A 19,850-nucleotide genomic window follows, 5' to 3' on the forward strand; every position below is an offset into this window, starting at 1 on the left:
AAACATTGCTCAAGGTATCACAGCTAGTTATTTGCTGAACTAAAATCAGAATCCAATTCTGTATGATGTTAGTACCTATACACTTAAACCAACCCATCCTGCCTCAAAAATTAGATTAGCTAGGCTGGGCATGGTGACTTGTGCCTATAATCCCAGCAGTTTGGGAGGCTGAGGCAGGAGGATCGTTTGAAGCCAGGAGTTCAAGATCAGCCTGGACAACATAGTGAGACCTCATCTCTACTAAAAATTTAAAAATTAGCAAGTCACAATAGCACACACCTATTGTCCGAGCTACTCAGGAGGCTAAGGCAGGGAATTGCTTGAGTACAAGAGGTCAAGTCTGCAGTGAGCTATGATTGTGCTACTGCACTCCAGCTTGGGTGACAGAGGAAGACACTACCTCCAAAACTTTTAAAAAGAAAAAAACATTAGATTACTTAAATGTAATTCCTATCTCCTCCTTCTGATTACAACCACTAAGAGCTTATTAAATAATTATCTTCCCCTTCCACCTTACTAGGTCACCAACAGAGCAGTTGTGTATGCAGCTACAATACTACATGTAACAGTTGCCTTTACAACTAAGTAATGATTACTAGGTAGAAAATGGAGGAGTTTCCAAGTCATCTCTGTGACGATGGGTAAATCAGCTGGCTGCAGGCCTCATTTTTCATTGTATTTTTTTTTCATTCTTGCTGTGTAGAACACTCATGTGATGCTAGGCTCCAGAAGCCATCTTAAACCACTGGAAATTCTTGAGGATGAAGTTATGTAGCTAAGACTGTGGAAAAGAACTACACAAGGAGACTAGATTCCTAATGACCTAGGAGCTATAATTTTACCCAATGACGATAACGATCAGGCTTCCTGTATGCAGAGGGCAGGGGTTGCCAGGCAAAGAGATGAACTAAATTTCAGAGGTTAACAGCCACTCTGAGGAGTGACAGGCCATATGAACTATTCTGCCTTTAACAGAATAAGAGAGGAAGAGGTGGTCACCACAAAAGCAGGTAAGATGAAACAGCTAAAAGTGTAACAAATACCTAAGAATCAGATTTGGCCAACAGAACAGTATAGACACCCAGGGATACCACATATGAACAAACATGTGTTCATTCATAAACTTCTTTATGAAGAAAGATTCAGGCCAGGGTAGAGACCAGTGAGAACTCTTTGGTGGTATAAAGCCATATAATCCTTACCAATTCTCCAATACAAACCAAAATTTAGCCTTTTAGGATTTAAAAAAAAATCCTCATCCTCACGAGGCCCTGGAAAAGAGGTATAGTTTCTGGGGAAGAGGTAGAATGATCCATCAAACCTTGCTGAATGTGCAGGTAATTTTCTGGTCCCCAGAATCTTAAGCTAACATAAAATAGAGGTCTGCTAACACTGGAGGAAGAGCAGGACACCTCCCCCATTCATGAATCCCAGAGACTCCAGGAAGAGTTTGTGCAACATGGGAGGAATGGGTAGGTATTCTGCAAGAGCCACATATCTAAGGTGTACAGGCCATGACTAAGATAAAGATTAGAGAACAGGATCCAGGCACCTCCTCTCCCCGACCAGGAGTAGTATATTAATAAGCAACAGCAATTTACCACTGGAGGAGAGTCCAGAGTGTAATAAGAGGCCATCTCCCCTATGTAAACATTCAAGGAACACAGAAAGGGTTGGAAAAAAACACCAAAAAAAATCTCATGTGATATTGTACTAAGCAAGGAAGCCTGTACTGTACTAAGATACTATAGTAAGCAAGGAAGCCTGTGGTAGGGGGAATAACAGCAATGTCAACTCAAATAATCAGAGAAGAAAGTAAAGAGATTTGATGATTTGATAATTTGATAATCTCAATAGCTTTGAAAATCTCAATATATGCAGAAACATTTGATAAAAATTTAAAACCTATCTATAATTAAGAATCCTAATAAAATCAGAATAAAAATAGATTTTCTCAAACATATGCTATATTTTTACATACTGTAAACATCATTCTTAATAGTAAAATGATAGAAAGTATTCTCTATGATTTGTGAATAAGACGAGAATGTTTATTCTTCCTATGTTCATTCAGCATTGTTCTGGACACTGCAGCCAAGTCAGTAAGACACAGAAAATACAATAAAGCTATAAGATTCTGAAAGTGTTAAGTTATGTATCTTTCTTCACAGACAATATTTACATGGAAAATTCAAAATAATCCATTGAAAAAATAATAGAATTAATGAGTTTACAATCTACTAAATGCAACATCAATATTTAAACATTTGTTTTTAAATAAGGAACAAAAAGAAAATATTTTTTTAAGATATATCTTGCCTGCTCCAAGATGGCTGACTAAACACAACTAGGAGGAACATCTCCCCCACAAGGGAACAGAACACCAGAAAAACTGGAATCCCCTGAGCATATCTTCAGAGGCAAGGCATTGAGAATAGATGGAGGGAAGACACAAATACTGGACTGAAGGAGAGGACACTGGAAACCCTGCATGGGACTACTGTTTCACCAGGACTTATTTCTAGCTCCCAGGAACTCCTATAGAAAGTGGAAGTTGAACACACAAGGAGCAGCCTGCTCTCACCACAACCCTCTGGAATCCCAGCAGGAGAAATCCCTCGACCACCATGGACCCTCAGGTTCGCAGGGAGAACTGCTTAGATAAGTAGTAGGGGCAGAACTCCAGCCACTGCAGAGCCCAGAGGGTTTGCTATTGGAGTATCTGTAGTGGATCATGGCCAGGGATGCCCATTCCCCTGGACTTAACTTGCTTCCATAGAAGACTTTAGTCTTAGGAGAATTGTCCATCCTGAACTCTGCAGGGCTGTTTTGCCATGAGACAGGTCATGTATGCACAAACTTCCCTTCCCTGCCACCACATGTATGTGAATGCACCCTGCTGTGCCACTGCTGTTGGCATGAGTACATGCTGCCCCCCAACCCACCTGTCACACTGCCATTGTCGTCAGAGATTGGTAGGCACGAAACTCACCTGTCCTGCTGCCAGCAGCACCCACCCTTGTACTGACACTGCTGCCGAAGTGAAAATAGGCAGGGAAAACCGCCAGCTTGCCTCCACCCTAGAAAGCTACCACCACCAGTGTGAATGTGCGTAGAGGGCATGCACAGTCCTGCTCCCACCAGCACCCCACCACCATGCTACCACCACCACTGGCATAAACACATGCAGAGTTGCCAGTGGAAGACCCTGTCTCCCTAAGTCATACTGCCATCACTACTGCTGCAAACACCTGCTGGCACCCCGACACCCACTAGCACACTGCCACAGCTGACGAGTGTGCACTTGGCCATGCTGCTGCTGCTGCCACTGCTGCTAGCCCATGCAAATGAGGACAGATTTCACTGCCACTGCCCTTAAAAGAGGTTTGGCTGGCACCATGCAGAGGAGTACTGTGACGAGCGGTCCAGGAGCATTTTAGCCCATCCAATGCAACAGGTTCCTAACCAAAAGGGGCCAGAAAACAAAGCCAGTGCCCAGTAAAAGTCAACCAGAATTAGAACACACAGTCCAGGAGTCCTGAGCTGAGACTTGACTCCCTAAAATCTTCCAGAAAAGAAGCAAATTGATCTTATACCACAATTAAACCCCAAGGTCATTAAATAGGATAAAAGGGGAAAAAAAGACCTATCTAAATGATAGGAACCTCAAAGACTGAAGGAACAGTAGACCACAAAGATGAGAAAGAACCAGCACAGGAAGTCTGACAACTCAAAAAAAGCAAGAGTGTCTTCTTTTCTCCAAATGACCACTGAAGTTATCTAACGGTTGTTAACTGAGCTGCTATGGCTGAAATGACAGAAACAGAAGTCAGAATAAGGATAAGGATGCAGATTTTCACATTTCATTAGAACACTGAAACCCAATCTAAGAAAACTAAGAATCATAATAAAATGATACAGAATCTTACAGACAAAATAGACAGTATAAAAAAGCATGAAGCTGACCTTATAGAGCTGAAAGAAATGCACTACAAGAATTTCATAATGCAATAGCAAGAAAAAACAACAGATTATACCAAGGTGAGGAATAATTTCAGTACTTGAATACTGACTTTCTGAAATAATATAATCAGATAAGAATGAAGAAAAAAGAATGAAAAGAAACAATCCATACCTCCAAGAAATATAGGATTATATAAAAAGAACAAATCCATGACAATTGACACCCCTGAAAGAGATGAGGAGAAAGGAAGCAACTTAGCAAGCATGATTCAGGTTATCATCCATAATAATTTCCCCTATCTAGCCAGGAAGGCAAGCATTCAAATTCAAGAAATGCAGAGAACCCCCACAAAATACTTCACAAGAAGACCATCCCCAAGACACACAATCATCATATTCTCCAAGGCTGAAGTGAAAGAAAAAAATGGTAAACGCAGTGGGAGACAAAGCACAGGTCACCTACAAAGGGAAGTCCATAAGACTAACAGCCAGCTTCTCAGAAAGAACCCTAAAAGCCAGAAGAGATTGGAGCTCTATACTCAACATTGTTTAAAAAAACAAATTCTGACCAAGAATTTCATGTACGAAGAAACTAAGCTTCCTAAGCAAAGGAGAAGTAAGATACTTTTTAGACAAGCAAATGCTAAGGAAAATCATTACCAACAAACCTGCTTATAAGAGCTCCTGAAAAAAGAACTAAATATAGAAAGGAAAGACTGTTACTAGCCACTCCAAAAATACATTTAAGAACACAGACCAGTGGCATTATAAAGTAACCATACAAACAAATCTCCTTAATAACTAGATAACAACACAATGACAGGATCAAATCCATACATATCAATATTAACATTGAATGTAAACAGGCTAAATGTCCCAATTAAAAGACAAAGAGTGGTGAGGTGAATAAAGAAGCAATACTCAGTGGTATGCTATCTGCATGAGACCCATCACATATGCAATGACACTCACAGGCTCAAAATTAAGTGAGGAGGAAATGTCTACCAAGCAAATGGAAAACATAAAAATACAAGGGTTGCAATCCTAATTTTAGGCAAAGCAGACTTTAAATCAATAAAATCAAAAAAGACAAAGAAGGGCATTACATAACGGTAAAGAATTCAGGTCAACAAGACCTAACTATGCTAAATATATATACACCCAGCACAGGAGCACCCAGATTCACAAAGCAAGTTCTTAGTCACCTTCAAGGAAACTTTGACTTCCATATGATAATAGTGGGAGATTTCAACACTTCACTAAAAGGCAGAAAATTAACAAAGATATTTAGGACCTGAAACTAAAAGGACCAAATGGACCTGAAAGATATCTAGGGGACTCTCCATCCAAAAGCAACAGAATATACATTTTTCTCATTGTCACATGAAATATACACTAAAATCAACCATACAATAGAACATAAAACAATCAGCAAAAGCAAAATAACTGAAATCACAGCAACCATTCTCTCAGACAACAGCAAAATAAAAACAGAATTCAAGAAAATTGCTCAAAACCATATAATTACATGGAAATTGCCTGCTTCAGAATGATTTGGGGATACATAATAAAATTAAGGCAGAAATCAAGGAGTTCTTTGAAACTAATGAGAACAAAGCTACAGCATACTAGAATCTCTGGGATGCAGATAAGGCAATGTTAAGAGGAAAATTTAAAGCACAAAATGCTCACATCAAAAACTTAGAAAGACCTCAAATTAACAACACAGCATCACAAATAAAAGAACTACAGAAGCAAGAACAAACCAACATCAAAGCTAGCAGAAGACCAGAAATAACCATCAACAGTGAACTGAAAGAGATACACACACACACACACACACACACACACACACACACACAAACTATTCAACGAATCAATGAATCAAGGAGTTGGCATTTTGAAAAAATTTTTAAAAGATGGATAGAAACGAGCTAGACTAATAAAGAGAAAAAGGTAGAGGATAAATAAACACAATCAGAAATGACAAAGGCAATAACCACTAACCCCACAGAAACATACATACATAACCATCAGATACTAGCATGAACACCTCTATTCACACAAACTCAAAAATGTACGTGAAATGGATAGATAACTGAGCACATATACATTCCCAACACTAAACCAGGAAGAAAATGAATCTATGAACAGATCAGTAATGGATACTGAAAATGAATAATTAATAAATAGTCTACCAACAAGAAAAAAAGTCCTGGACCAGATGAATTCACATAGTTTATCAGATGTACAAAGAAGAGCTGGTGTCATTCCTACTGCAATTATTCCAAAAAAATGACAAGGAAGAACTCCTCCAAAATTCATTCTATGAGGCCAGCATCATCCTGATACCAAAACCTTGCAGTACAACCAAAAAAGAAAACCTCAGGCCAATATTCTTTATCAAGACAGATTTTAAGATCCTCAACAAAATAACAGCAAATCAAATCCAGCACTGCATCATAAAGCTAATCCACCATGATCAAGCAGACTTTATCCCTGGAATGCAAGATTGGCTCCACATATGCAAATGAATAAATGCAATGCATTACCAAAACAGAAGTCAAAACCACATTTCTCTCAATAGATGCAGAAAAGATGTTTGACAAAATTCAACAACTCTTCACATTAAAAACTCTCAAAAAGCTACACACTGAAGGAACATACCTTGAAATATTGAGTCATCCATGACAAAACAACAGCAAACATCATACTAAATGAGCAAAAGCTAGCAGCATTACCCTTGAGAAGCTACACAAGACAAGAATGCCCCCTCTCACCACTCCTATTCAACATATTATTGAAAGTCCTGGCTGCAGAGATCCAGCAAGGTAAAGAAATAAAGCACAATCATATACAAAGACCCAGAGTCATATTATTCCTGTTTACAGATGACATGTTTTTATATCTCAAAAACCCCACAATCTCAGCTTGAAAGCTCCTTAAACTGATAAATTTCAGCAAAGTTTCAGGATACAAAGTCATTGTACAAAAATCACTAGCAAAATATGTACAAACTAGCAAAGAAAAAACCATGTACAAAAATCACTTAAAATCCTATATGGCAATGATAGCCAAGTTGAAAACCAAGTCAAGGATGCAATCCCATTCACAATTGCCACAAAAGGAATAAAATACCTAGACATAGAGTTAACCAGGGAGGTGAAAGATCTCTACAATGAGAATCACAAAACACTGCTCAAAGCAATCAGAGATGACACAAATAAATAGAACAACACTCCATGCTCATGGATCTCATGGATAGGAAGAATCAATATTATTATAATGGCCATACTACCCAAAGCAATTTAAAGATTCAATGCTATTCCTATCAAACTTTAAATAACATTCTTCACAGAACTAGAAAAATTAATTTTAAAATTCATATGGAACCAAAAAAGAGACCAAATATCCAAGGCAATTCTAAGTGAAAAGAACAAAGTTGGACATATCATGCTATAAAATTCAAACTATACTACAGAGTTACAATAAACAAAATGGCATGGTACTGGTACAAAAGTAAACACATAGGCCAACACAATGGAATAGAATGCCTAGAAATAAGGCTGCACACCTACAAACATCTGGTCTTCCACAAAGTCAACAAAAGCAAGCAATGAGGAATGGACTCCATATTCAACTGGATACAGTGCTGGGGTAACTGGCTAGCCATATACAGAAGATTGAAACTGGACCCCTTCCTTACACCACATAGAAAAATCAACTCAAGATGTATTAAAGACTTAACTGTAAAACCCAAAACTATAAAATCTCTGGAAGACAACCTAGAAAATACCATTCTGGATGTAGGACCTGTTAAAAATTTCATGACAAAAACACCGAAAGCAACTGCAACAAAAGCAAAAATTAACAAATGGCATCTAACTGAGAGCTTCTGCACAGCAAAAGAAACTAAAGAGCTTCTACACAGCAAAATAAACTATCAAAAGAGTAAACAGACAACCTACAGAATGGAAAAAATATGCAAACTATACATCTGACAAAGCTCTAATATCCAGCATCAATAAGGAACTCAAATAAATTACAATAAAAAAGCAAACAACTCCATTAAACAGTGGGCAGAGGACATGAATCAACACTTTTCATAAATGTGGCCAACAATCATATGAAAAAGCTCACCATAACTGATCATTAGATAAATGGAAATTAAAACCACCATGAGATATCATCTTACACCAGTCAGAATGACTATTATGAAAAAAATCAAATAATAATAGATGCAGGTAAGGTTGTGGAGAAAGGGAATGCTTATATACTGTTGGTGGGAGTATAAATTAGTTCAACTATTGTGGAAAGCACTGTCCTGATTCCTCAAAGAGTTAAAAACAGAACTACGTACCATTCAACCCAGCAATCCCATTAGTGGGTATATACATAAAGAAATACACATTATCCCACCATAAAGACACACACAGACATATGTTAATTGTGGCACTATTCATAATGGAAAAGATATGGAATCAACCTAAATGCCCATCAATGGTAGAATGGATAAATAAAATATGGTATATACACATTACAAAAAACCATGCAGACACACACACACACACACACACACACACACACACAAAATATATATAAATTTATTATATAAATATATATATAATTTAGCTAGAGGCTATCATCCTTAGCAAACTAAGACAGGAACAGAAAATCAAATACCACATGTTCTCATTTATAAGTAGAGGCTAAGTAATCAGAATGCATGTATAAAAGAAAGGAACAAAAGACACTGAGGTCTACCTCAGGATAGAAGGTGGCATGAAGGAGAGGAAAAGAAAAGAACAACCACTGGGTAGTAGGCTTAGAACTCAAGTGACAAAATAATCTGTACAACGAACCCCAATGACAAAAGTTTACCTATATAACAAACCTACTCGTGTACCTCTAAACCTAAAATGAAAGTTTAAAAAGTATATATAATATGTAATTGTATGTATATAAGATATATATGTATATAATTATATATATATAAAATAATATTAAACTGCATTAAACTTCTAAGCACAAATTAACCAAAATGTATATGACCTCTAAACAAAAAAACCATACATGTGATTGAGAGAAATTAAAAGACCGAAATAAATACAGTAGTCCCCCATTATTTATGGTTTAGCCTTCCATGGTTTCAGTTACTCATCTTCAACTGTGGTCCAAAAATATTAAATGAAAATTCCAGAAATAAACAATTTATAATTTTAAATAGTGTTCTGTTCTGTGTAGCATGATGAAATTTCCCACCTCTCTACTCTATTCCTCCTAGGACTTTAATCATATCTTTGTCCAACATCCTCATGCTGTATTCACAACCTATCCCATAGTCACTTAGTAGCTATCTCGGTTATCAGATTGATTTCCAAGGTATTACAGTGCTTACGTTCAAGTCACCCTTATATTACTTAATAATGGCCCCAAATTACAAGAGTAGTAATGTTGGCAATTTGAATATGCCAAAGAGAAGCCATAAACTGTTTCCTTTCAGAAAAGAATAAAAACAAAAAATTGTATGTTCAGGTTGCTAAGCTCTATGGTAAGAATGCTTCTTCTATCCTTAAAATTGTGAAGAAAGAAAAAGAGATTTATGTTCATTTTGCTATTGCACCTCAAACTATAAAAGTTATGACCACAATCATTCATCACACTTCATCTCATCATGTAGGCACTGTATCATCTCACATCATCACAAGAAGCAGGGTAAGTACAGTACAATAACATACTTTGAGTGACAGACTATATTGATTAGAGTATATTGTTATAATTTTTATATTTTATTATTGGTTGTTGTTAATCTCTTCCTGTGCCTAAGTTATAAATTAAACTTGATCATAGGTATATATGTATAGAAAAAAAAAACATAAGTCTTATAAGGTTTGGTACTATTTGCAGTTCAGGCATCCACTGCTGATCTTGGAATGTGTCCCTAGATAATAAGGAGGAAATGCTATAAATATTATGTTCATAGATGAAATAAGTTAATATAATTATTCCAGTTCTTTATAAAAACATATTTTAGACTGAATGCAATTCCAACTAAAATCTAGACAATTATTTTTATCAACTTGACAAAGTAATTCTAAAATTTACATGAAAGAAGGCAAAATCAAGATGCCCTTGATTAAAATATGGTAGACTTGTTTTAATAGATATTAAGAATACTCAGAAAGTAGCCATAGTTAAAATAGTGTTATTAGCGGTAAGAAGAGACTAATAAACCAATTAAATAGAATAGTTGGCTCTTAAAAGACCCAAATATACACAGAAATTTAATTTATAATAAATGTGACATTGAAGAACAGTGGGCAAAAGAGAGAATCATCTAGTATGATTCTATAACAACTAGATATCTATTTGGAAGAAAATACAACTTGACTTCTATATCACATCACTCACAAAAGCCAAAGGCAAGTGGAAAGATATAAACATAAAGAGGTAATATAATGATTAAAATTAAAATTAGGAACATCAAAAACCTCATGAAGAAATTGAAAAAGAAAATCACAGAAAGGAAGAACACCTTTATAGCATATTTAACTGGTGGGAGGCCCTTAATCCAATGTAACTAATTTGTGAATACTAACAACTTTTAAAATCAACACAATTGAAAAATAGACATATGAACAGTAAATTTACAGACAATAATATGCACATGGAAATTAAGCCACATGACATAACCATATTTTCCAACAAGGAAATGTACACCAAACTCTAACCAGGATGGCTAAAATTAAAAGAACTGATTATACTAAGCTTTGGTGAAGATGAAACAATGGAAACTCTTACACACTAATAAATTAAGTGAAATTAGTATACTTACTTTGGAACACTGTCTGGTAGTATCCACTAAAATGGAAAGATTGCATGCAATAGGACTAAGAAATCCCATTGCTAAGTATATATTCAAGAGAAATATATGTAGATATTTGGCAAAAAACATTTAAAGGAATGTTTATGGCAGCACTATTCATAATCACCTGAACCTAGAAACAGTACAAATGTCCAACAACAATACAATGAATAAATACTCTATAGTATTTTTATACAATGGAATACTGTGTAGCAATGAAAATTAATGAACCACACATGGTCCTGGAGCCCATGTTCTTAAGCAGTACATTATTCTACTTCCGCAGCATATTAGGGTGATGCAAAAGTAATAGCAAAAATTGCTTTGTATCAACCAACAGAAAAAGAGATACTCCATATGCTGTTATGGTTTTCTCTTGTCAAAATTACTATTTTGCAAGATTGATAAACTAAATCTAAACTAGTGGTCTTTTATGGAACCAAGATACAAAATATTTTATTTACCACTCTATCCTTGTTTCATTTTTAAGCTCTGCTAAGGAAGGAAGGCAAATCAGATTAAGATGATATATTTACTATTTTAACTTACAATTGAGTAATATAATAAATTACTGTTCCGGCTGCCCTACATACAAGTGAATGTATATAAGAGATTTATCACTAACCACAAGAGATATTTCTCCCAAAAGGTCAGAAGATTTTTCTGCCTACCCAAAAACCTATCTAAAGAAGGGATAAATTCTGGGAAAAAAAAAATGTTTCCCTGATTATTGGCAACATCATTTTCCAGCTCACACAACCTGAAAGCCTTAGTTATTTTCTTTTTACTTTTCTTGAGACGGAGTTTCAGCTCTTGTTACCCAGGCTGGAGTGCAATGGCGCAATCTCGGCTCACCGCAACCTCCACCTCCTGGGTTCAGGCAATTCTCCTGACTCAGCCTCCCGAGTAGCTGGGATTACAGGCATGCGCCACCATGCCCAGCTAATTTTTTTGTATTTTTAGTAGAGACGGGGTTTCACCATGTTGACCAGGATGGTCTTGATCTCTTGACCTCGTGATCCACCTACCTCGGCCTCCCAAAGTGCTGGGATTACAGGCTTGAGCCACCGCGCCCGGATGCCTTAGTTGTTTTTTTAGAGAAATGATTCTACAATGGTCACTGCAATGACTCTGGAGCTCGACAAAATGGGCCCAAATATCAGCCATAGTATGTTTTACTTAGGTGACCTGGGATAATTTGCTTAAATGATGCCTCTGTCAGTTTCCTCGTGCACAAAATGGAGATGACATTAGTCATTAGCATTTGAAACAAGCCTGGTACTTAGTAAATCCTGAATAAGCATTCATTATTATATACCTGAACCTATTTCCTTCCAAATAAATGTCACAAGCTCCAACACCTCCCAGTCCAACCCTACTGCCATTACCTCAGGTCTTGCCCTCATCCTTTCATTCTCATCCCTCTCCAAATGCTTAAAAATTGATCTTTTTGCAACAAGTCTTCCAACTATAATCCATTTTGAAGATGTTGCCAGAATAGCATTTAAAAATACCTTTCTGTTCACAGGATTAGCCCTCACAAAATATTATCTCTCTTTAATTACCTACCAATTAAATTCAAATTTCTTGAAGGGTTATCAGTATTTCCCACAACCTGTCACCAGCCTTATTTTCCACTGTTATCTGTTTTAGTCCAACATAAGAAACTTATTCTTGTGCCAACTAATTAATTTGTCATTCACTGAGCGTACAGTATGCCTCTTCACTTCTAAATGTTAGCATGCCATTTTCTTGACTGTTCAGTTAACACTTTCCACCTGCATCAAGATGTAGCCCAAATGCAATCTCCATGAAATCTTGGACCAATACTATTCAGAATTATATCTCCTTTCTGTGGTCTCCCATAATGGATTCTTTTTTCATTCATCTGTACATTTTATTATTTCTCAAATTATTTAAAATGGCTTTGAAATTTTATTAGTTTATGCCATTTTCATGATGTAACTTACCGTAGCCTCTGCTTTATTTAAATGAGAGTGTCTGTTATTTCCTCAAACTAACAACAAAATTTCCTTGAGAGTTCTTTTTGTCTTTCTCTCCCACTTGCTCTAATCCTTACTAACACAGTGCCTCTGACATTTAGGAGCATGAAATATTAATTGAACCAAATAAAATAAAATTACTAAACAAAATCACTAGCTTGGTCTTGCAGAGGTCAAATCTAGAAATGGAGACTTATCCCTTCATTCTCATCCCTCTGTAAATTCTTGAATCTCAATACCAAAAGTAGTGTGTGAGCATGAAAGATCTGATCCACTCAATTTCAGAGCTATGATCTTTTTTTTTTTTTTTTTTTGAGACAGAGTCTCACTCTGTCACCAGGCGCCAGGCTGGAGTGCAGTGGCACAATCTTGGCTCACTGCAACCTCCGCCTCCCAGGTTCAAGCAATTCTCCTGCCTTAGCCTCCTGAGTAGCTGGGAGGCTACTACTACACATGCTACTACGCCCAGCTAATTTTTGTGTTTTTTTAGTAGAGATGGGGTCACCATGTTGGCCAGGATGATCTCAATCTCTTGACCTCATTCCGGCAGCCTCGGTCTCCCAAAGTGCTGGGATTACAGGTGTGTCACCACGCCCTGCCTTCAGAGCAATGATCTTTTAAATACCAGTAATTCTGAAAATGTCGCCAGATAAAATGTTGCTGATTGTTTGTTTTAAGAAATAAAGTGTACAGGAGGTAGAACCAACGAATGGCTAAAGTAAAAGAAACTGAAGATTAGCCAAGTCCAAATGGGAAAGCATCAGTGTGGCCAGTGTGATATAAAGGACCGTACTACAAATATTACACATCTGAAGATAATATAGAGTGAAGAAAATGGTAAGTCAAACTCAACCCTTCATTCCAAACCTTTTTTCACTGCAGAAAGCAACTAATGGACTGCAAGAAAAGGGTGTGGTCAGCCACTGCAAATTCTGAAAAGTATAATAGAAGAGTAAGACACTGTCTCTGCCATTAGGGAAAAGCTGTTATATATTTTTAAGTTTTCTCTAATCAAATAACATTTTGCCCAAGGCAATTCATTTTGGGTGGTCAATTGGTTCTACTGACACTCAATATAAGGCAATTGATATTTTTTTATTTGAAATTCAGTCATAATACTCATTTACTCTGATGGGTAGTGCTGGCCAGAGCACTTCATCAGGGCAGAAGCATATTTCTCTACAACAACAATTACCAGCCCAACAGCCAAACAAGAACACAATCCCATTCACAATAACCCCTAAAAGAATAAACTATCTAAAAATATAGCTAACCAAGGAGGAGAAAGCACTTTACAAAGAACCAGTGTTTTCACTGGTCAAATAAATCAGACATGATACAAATAGAAAAACCTCCCATGCTCATGGACAGGAAGAATCAAGGTTAATAAAATGGCCATGGCCATGATGTCCAAAGCAATTTACAGATTCAATACTATTCCTATCAAACTACAAATAATATTCTTCATATAATTAGGAAAAACTATTTTATAATTCATAAACCAAAAAGAGCCCAAATAGTCAAAGCAATTCTAAGTAAAAAGAAAAAAACTAAAGGTATCACCTTACCTGACTTCCAACTATACCACAGAGCAGTATTAACCAAAACAGCATGGTACTGGTACAAAAAGAGACACATAGACCAAGGGAACAGAATAAAGAGCCCAGAAATAATGCTACACACATACAACCTTCTGATTTTTGACAAAGTTGATTAAAAAAACAAGTAATGGGGAAAGGACTTCCTATTCAATGGAACAGGGTCCTGGGATAACTGGCACGCCATATACAGAAAATTGAAACTGGACAACCATAAAAAAATACCATTCTGGACATAGGACACGGAAAATATTTCATGACAAAAATACCAAAAGTAATTGCAACAAAACAAAACTGGCTAATGGGGCCTCATTAAACCAAAGAGCTTCTGCAGAGCAAAAGAAACTATTAACAGAGTAAAGAGACAAATAACAAAATGAGAGAAAATATTTGCATGCTATACTTCGGAAAACAGTCTAATATCCAGAATCTATAAGAAACTTAAATTAACAAGCAAAAAACAAAATCCCATTACAAAGTGGACAAAGGATATGAAAAGATTCTTTTCAAAACAAGACATTCATGCAGGCAACAAGCATATGAATAAAAGGCTCAACATTCACTAATCGTTAGAGAAATTCAGATCAAAACCACAATGAAATACCATCTCACATTAGTCAGAATGTCTGTTACTAAAGATCAAAAAATACACGGCTGGTGGAATGTAAATTAGATCAGCCATTGTGGACAATGGAATCCAGAGCCTGGATTTTTCAACCACTACACTATGCCACCTTTTTACTGAAGTATTTACATTGAGAGATAATATACAAACATCAATGTTGCCATCATTGCTTTATACTTTTTGGAAATTCTATTTTATAATTATCTTCCATATCATCCCACTACATCAAACAAGGCAGTTGAGCAAGTAAGGGCCAAGACTCTATGAGTCTGTGGTCCCTTCCAGTTGTAACATAATAGGATAACATTTTAAAGTGTATGGTTTTTTTGGTGAATTAAAGAAGACTCTTAGAGAACTTTGAAACTTTAATTCATAACATGTTTTATCAAATAATAATTCAAGTGCTTTATAAACTTTCAGGAATCTACATTTTCACTTCTTTTCTTCTAGTTCAAAGTGGTCCAAGTCAGGAATTAGAACACACTATTTAAAACGGGAGCAGACAATACAAATACATATACAATACATATAGCATACAATACAATACATGACAGACAATACAAAAAATAATCTGGAAAATTGTCAAGATAATGCTCAAGCAGAACCAAAATCCAAAAGAAATATTTAGAACATGTTTTCGTAAGTTGAATTTATTTAACTCATTCTAAGTTAAATGTTAGAGGCAATATTTTGTGGAAAGTCTTATGTTTAATGCCTAGATTCATCATTTTGAAAAGATACTGAGTGGGCTACTAAAACTTTTGCATTTTAGTTTTCTCATTTATAAGGTAGAAATAAAAATACTGATCTTAAAATATTTGGGGGAAGATTAAAAGCAATGCTTATATAAACTGCCGGACACATGGCAAATCATAATACATACTAATTCAGTACTCCTTTAAATTTACATATCGACACTAGCAGATATTACTAATCTTTCCTTAAGTCTTTCTGATTTGTGACTAAGAGGGAAAATTTTTATTTAAAGAATAAATGAGAAAAGTTATCTGTGGTTAACCTAGAATGACAGTAAAATCAGTCATTAGAAATCTTAAAATTATGCAGCTTAATTCAGATTAATAGATAGCCCATCAATTTTTTTAATCTTTTGTAAACCTTTATCCTCAATCTTCACAAATATCAAATACTGTAAATAGAAATGTGTTCTTTTATGACTGTCTGCCAAATTAATTGAGCACGACTACAATTGAGTGGAAAAAAATATTACTTACTATATGTGGCACTTGGCAATTTCAAAATGATGTGGAAACATTCATCCTCAAAATGCCTCTACAAAAATGTATCTGTGGAGGAAGAAAAAAAATAATTCAAAAGAGTAAGCAATTTGTCAAGGTCACAGGAAAAACTAATCCAGACCAACACACACTTAAACACTATACACTGTAACATACTAAAGTAGGTTTTGTAAAATGTAGACTATACATCTAGCAAAGTATAATGGGCTGATGAACAGAAATATTCCCAACTATATGCAAATACTCCAAAACATCAGTCAAGGAGGACACTTTGAAGAAAGAAGTAAGAAAAGTCTGCATATTAGCTTCAGAATTATATGCAAGAAACACAGTGCCCCCAGAATACTGGCAGAAGAGCATAAAAGTAATTCAAAAATATGAGATGTTCATAAATAAACATACTTGGAAAGCTGAGGTGACTATTCAAATATTTCAAGTTTTTAAAAGATACTATTATCTGATATATGAGGATCACTACGTTAGAAGAGATTTCGTTTGATTTATCCAGAGAGTTGCACCAATTCACTTTGTAATTGCATTTCAATTCTAACTGAAATGATGCACTGAGAAAAATGCAGGCATGAGACCCGCATACCTCACAAAAATACTAAACAGATCCATTCTCTGTGTTTCAGAATATCAATGTGATTATAAGGAGAAAGTGATTTAATCAAGCATTATTAATTAATTTGTTTGTTTTAGAGCAGGGTTTTGAAAGAGGATATTGATTTTGAATCTCATAATATTTCAACTTAAATGGGTTTTATGCTACTGAGTATACACAATGTTATAAAACAACCATTCAAAGAAAAAAAAAAATACAACCTAATGAAAATTATCAGCCTGGCCAACACAGTGAAACAACCTTTTTACTAAACACACAAAAATTAGCTGGGCATGTGGGCAAGTGCCTGCAGTCCCAGCCACTCATGAGGCTGAGGCAGGAGAATCACTTGAACCCAGGAGGCAGAAGGTGCAGTGAGCTGAGATCGTGCCAATGCACCCCAACCTGAGAGAAGAGTGAGAATCCATCTAAAAAAAATTATACATAACCCTTTAAAAATACAGTGTGTTCTTTCAGACAGATCAGACACACTATGACCAAAACAAACAAAAGTCCTCTTAAATACCAAACATCTTTAAAGGAATATTATTTATCAGCAACAAACAATTTCTCTTCAGAGAGATTTGGGTCTTTAACATACTAAGCAGAAATTCCAGCTTAATAACACAGAAGTTGTGTTTTTGGGTTCACCAAAATCAACTGTAACCAAATCAACAATTCTACATTCAGAATAAGCATTTTGAATAGAAAATCTAATTTATCTTGCCCTAGTATGTTAGAGACACTGGGATTGCACAGGTCTCTACCTGGCCCATGAATAAATGATTTTACTAATGTTTTACACAGAACCTCTCAAACATAGATATAGTTATCAAGCTTATAAAAATGACCAAGAAATTTTGTATTTTCTAAATTTAAAACTTAGAACATATAAAAGATATATATTCATCTTCATATATAATTCAATTGAATTATAAAGTTATAATAAGTAGCAGATCTCTATATTTCTTCATACGTTAGCATATTCATCCTCACAGACAAGAAGACTGAGGTGAACACTAATGAGGAGAACATGATTTTCTCAATCTGACACAGCAAATAGGAGGTAACCCTGGGCTCAAAACCACATTTTCTGACCTGGATTTCATCTTACTACAATATCTCCTAGTTTCTAGGTTGCATCCAAAGCAGAGGTTGAAAACTGGGGGCCTGAAAACCAAATCTGGCTTACTGACACATTTCGTCTGCCCCAACCATGGTTTTTAAAATATTACCCAATATTCAAAAGCAGAGTATTTCTCATAAAAAAATCCTGATATCTAGCTTTTTTAAAAAAGTGAAGATTCTTACAAGGCCAGACTCAGGCATGAAACAGAAAAATGGATGCCCCTCTTCTCTTAGCACAAATTTTCATCCTCATCTACTTCCTACTTTTACAAACCATTTTAAACACTGGAGTGTTTTGCACCAGATCCAAGCCCTCCTTTACTAAGAATTGCCATTATTTTTCTTTTTTGCTGTGAAACTGAAGGATTTACCTTATGAGTCTCGAAAAATGTATTTTGTCAATTGAAACAACCACTTATAATACTATATTTCACTGGATTCCTATAATCGAGTGCTATTGATTGGTTATCTTATTTTAATCTATATACATGTTTTAAAATGTTGTGGGTTTGAATTTCCATTTTTTAAATATGTATTTGATAATTTTCACAGCTAAGGGAAAATTACAAACATAACTGATTAGTACATCATCAAGTGAAAGGATCAGTGATCTCAAATAATGATTTTACATTTACCATAGACATGTCTTTCAGAGAGCTATTTCCTGGATTGATAGGTATAATAACTATGATATATTAAAAACTTCAATTTAATTGGACAAACTGGATTAAGAAAATACTAACAGCTGAAGGTAGAGCCATGCAATCCATAAATTTTGGTTAAATAATGGCATACTGCAATTGTCTTCAAATATCAACATATTTTACAGAATGTATAAAAATATGGACTGGCATTTTGAGGAATTCAGGTAGAAATCACCTAAATCTGAATCTGTTCACATATCCAAAAAAAATACATACACCTAACAAAAACAAATAACAACATACAAATCCTAGTCCTTCAGCACAGCTGGAAGTAGGAGAATAATAAACATGTCAGATTATATGTAAATAGAACATTAGACACCAATTTCTAAATGTTATAAAACAACCATTTTATAACATTTAGAAATTGGTGTCTAATGTTCTAATCTTTCAAGCTCCCACTACATATACAGATATATGGAGTCCAGAAAAACTGTGAGAAAGAGGATAAAGGAAACCAAAATTCCTAAGAGTGACATGAAAAGCACTCACAGAAAATCCATTCAAACTATGAAAATTCCAAAAAACTATCCCGGCATATTAGAACATGGACACAGAAAAAAGACTTAAAAATATATGAAATTTGAAGAGACATTTTTTTTCTGGAAGAAAAGAGAGTAAGGCATTTATCAAATGATGGGATATGTCAAAAGAATACAAGTCCTAGCTTCAAGAGGCTCTTACTGGTCTAATCTGAGACAATGGGGAAACAAAAATAAATAATTATTGTAAGATTAAAATTTATTACAAAAATTCTAATAAATAAAATTAAGAAGGGAAAACTCTTTCTGCAAGTATAGTGTCACCTAAAAAGTACAGACTGACTGATGGAGTTAGAAAATCACCATAATATTTTAGGTAAATGATTCAGTAAAGAAAACATTAGTGCATCAGCACCAGGGCATGAAAGTGTGATAACAAACACGGAATTTCCAGTCAAAAAGTATCTTCCCACAAAGTACTTATTAATTGACAATGGGGAAAATAGTAACTAGCAGTGGGGTAACTTGGCAAAGACTACCTTAACAAATTGATCAAAGAAGACATCATTAATAATCAGACATATACGACACGCCTCCAAGTATGATGCACTTGAGAAGAACA

At 35.4% G+C, this 19,850-nt stretch overlaps 1 protein-coding gene across 32 annotated transcripts in view; it reads right to left on the minus strand.

Moving 5' to 3' along the window:
• Positions 1 to 19,850, minus strand: part of GALNT13 (polypeptide N-acetylgalactosaminyltransferase 13) — a 690,911-nt gene that overhangs the window by 645,793 nt on the left and 25,268 nt on the right. For 30 of the 32 annotated variants that reach the window (XM_035304875.3, XM_078327740.1, XM_054257627.2 and 27 more), the window contains exon 2: positions 16,287 to 16,358. The exons of the other annotated variants lie outside the window; for them this stretch is intronic. The gene's annotated coding sequence lies outside the window, so the exon portion shown is untranslated. The remainder of the gene's footprint in view (positions 1 to 16,286; positions 16,359 to 19,850) is intronic. 32 annotated transcript variants of the gene reach the window in all.

Source organism: Callithrix jacchus, chromosome 6 (assembly GCF_049354715.1).
Source record: "Callithrix jacchus isolate 240 chromosome 6, calJac240_pri, whole genome shotgun sequence".
Classification (NCBI taxonomy): Eukaryota; Metazoa; Chordata; class Mammalia; order Primates; family Cebidae; genus Callithrix; species Callithrix jacchus.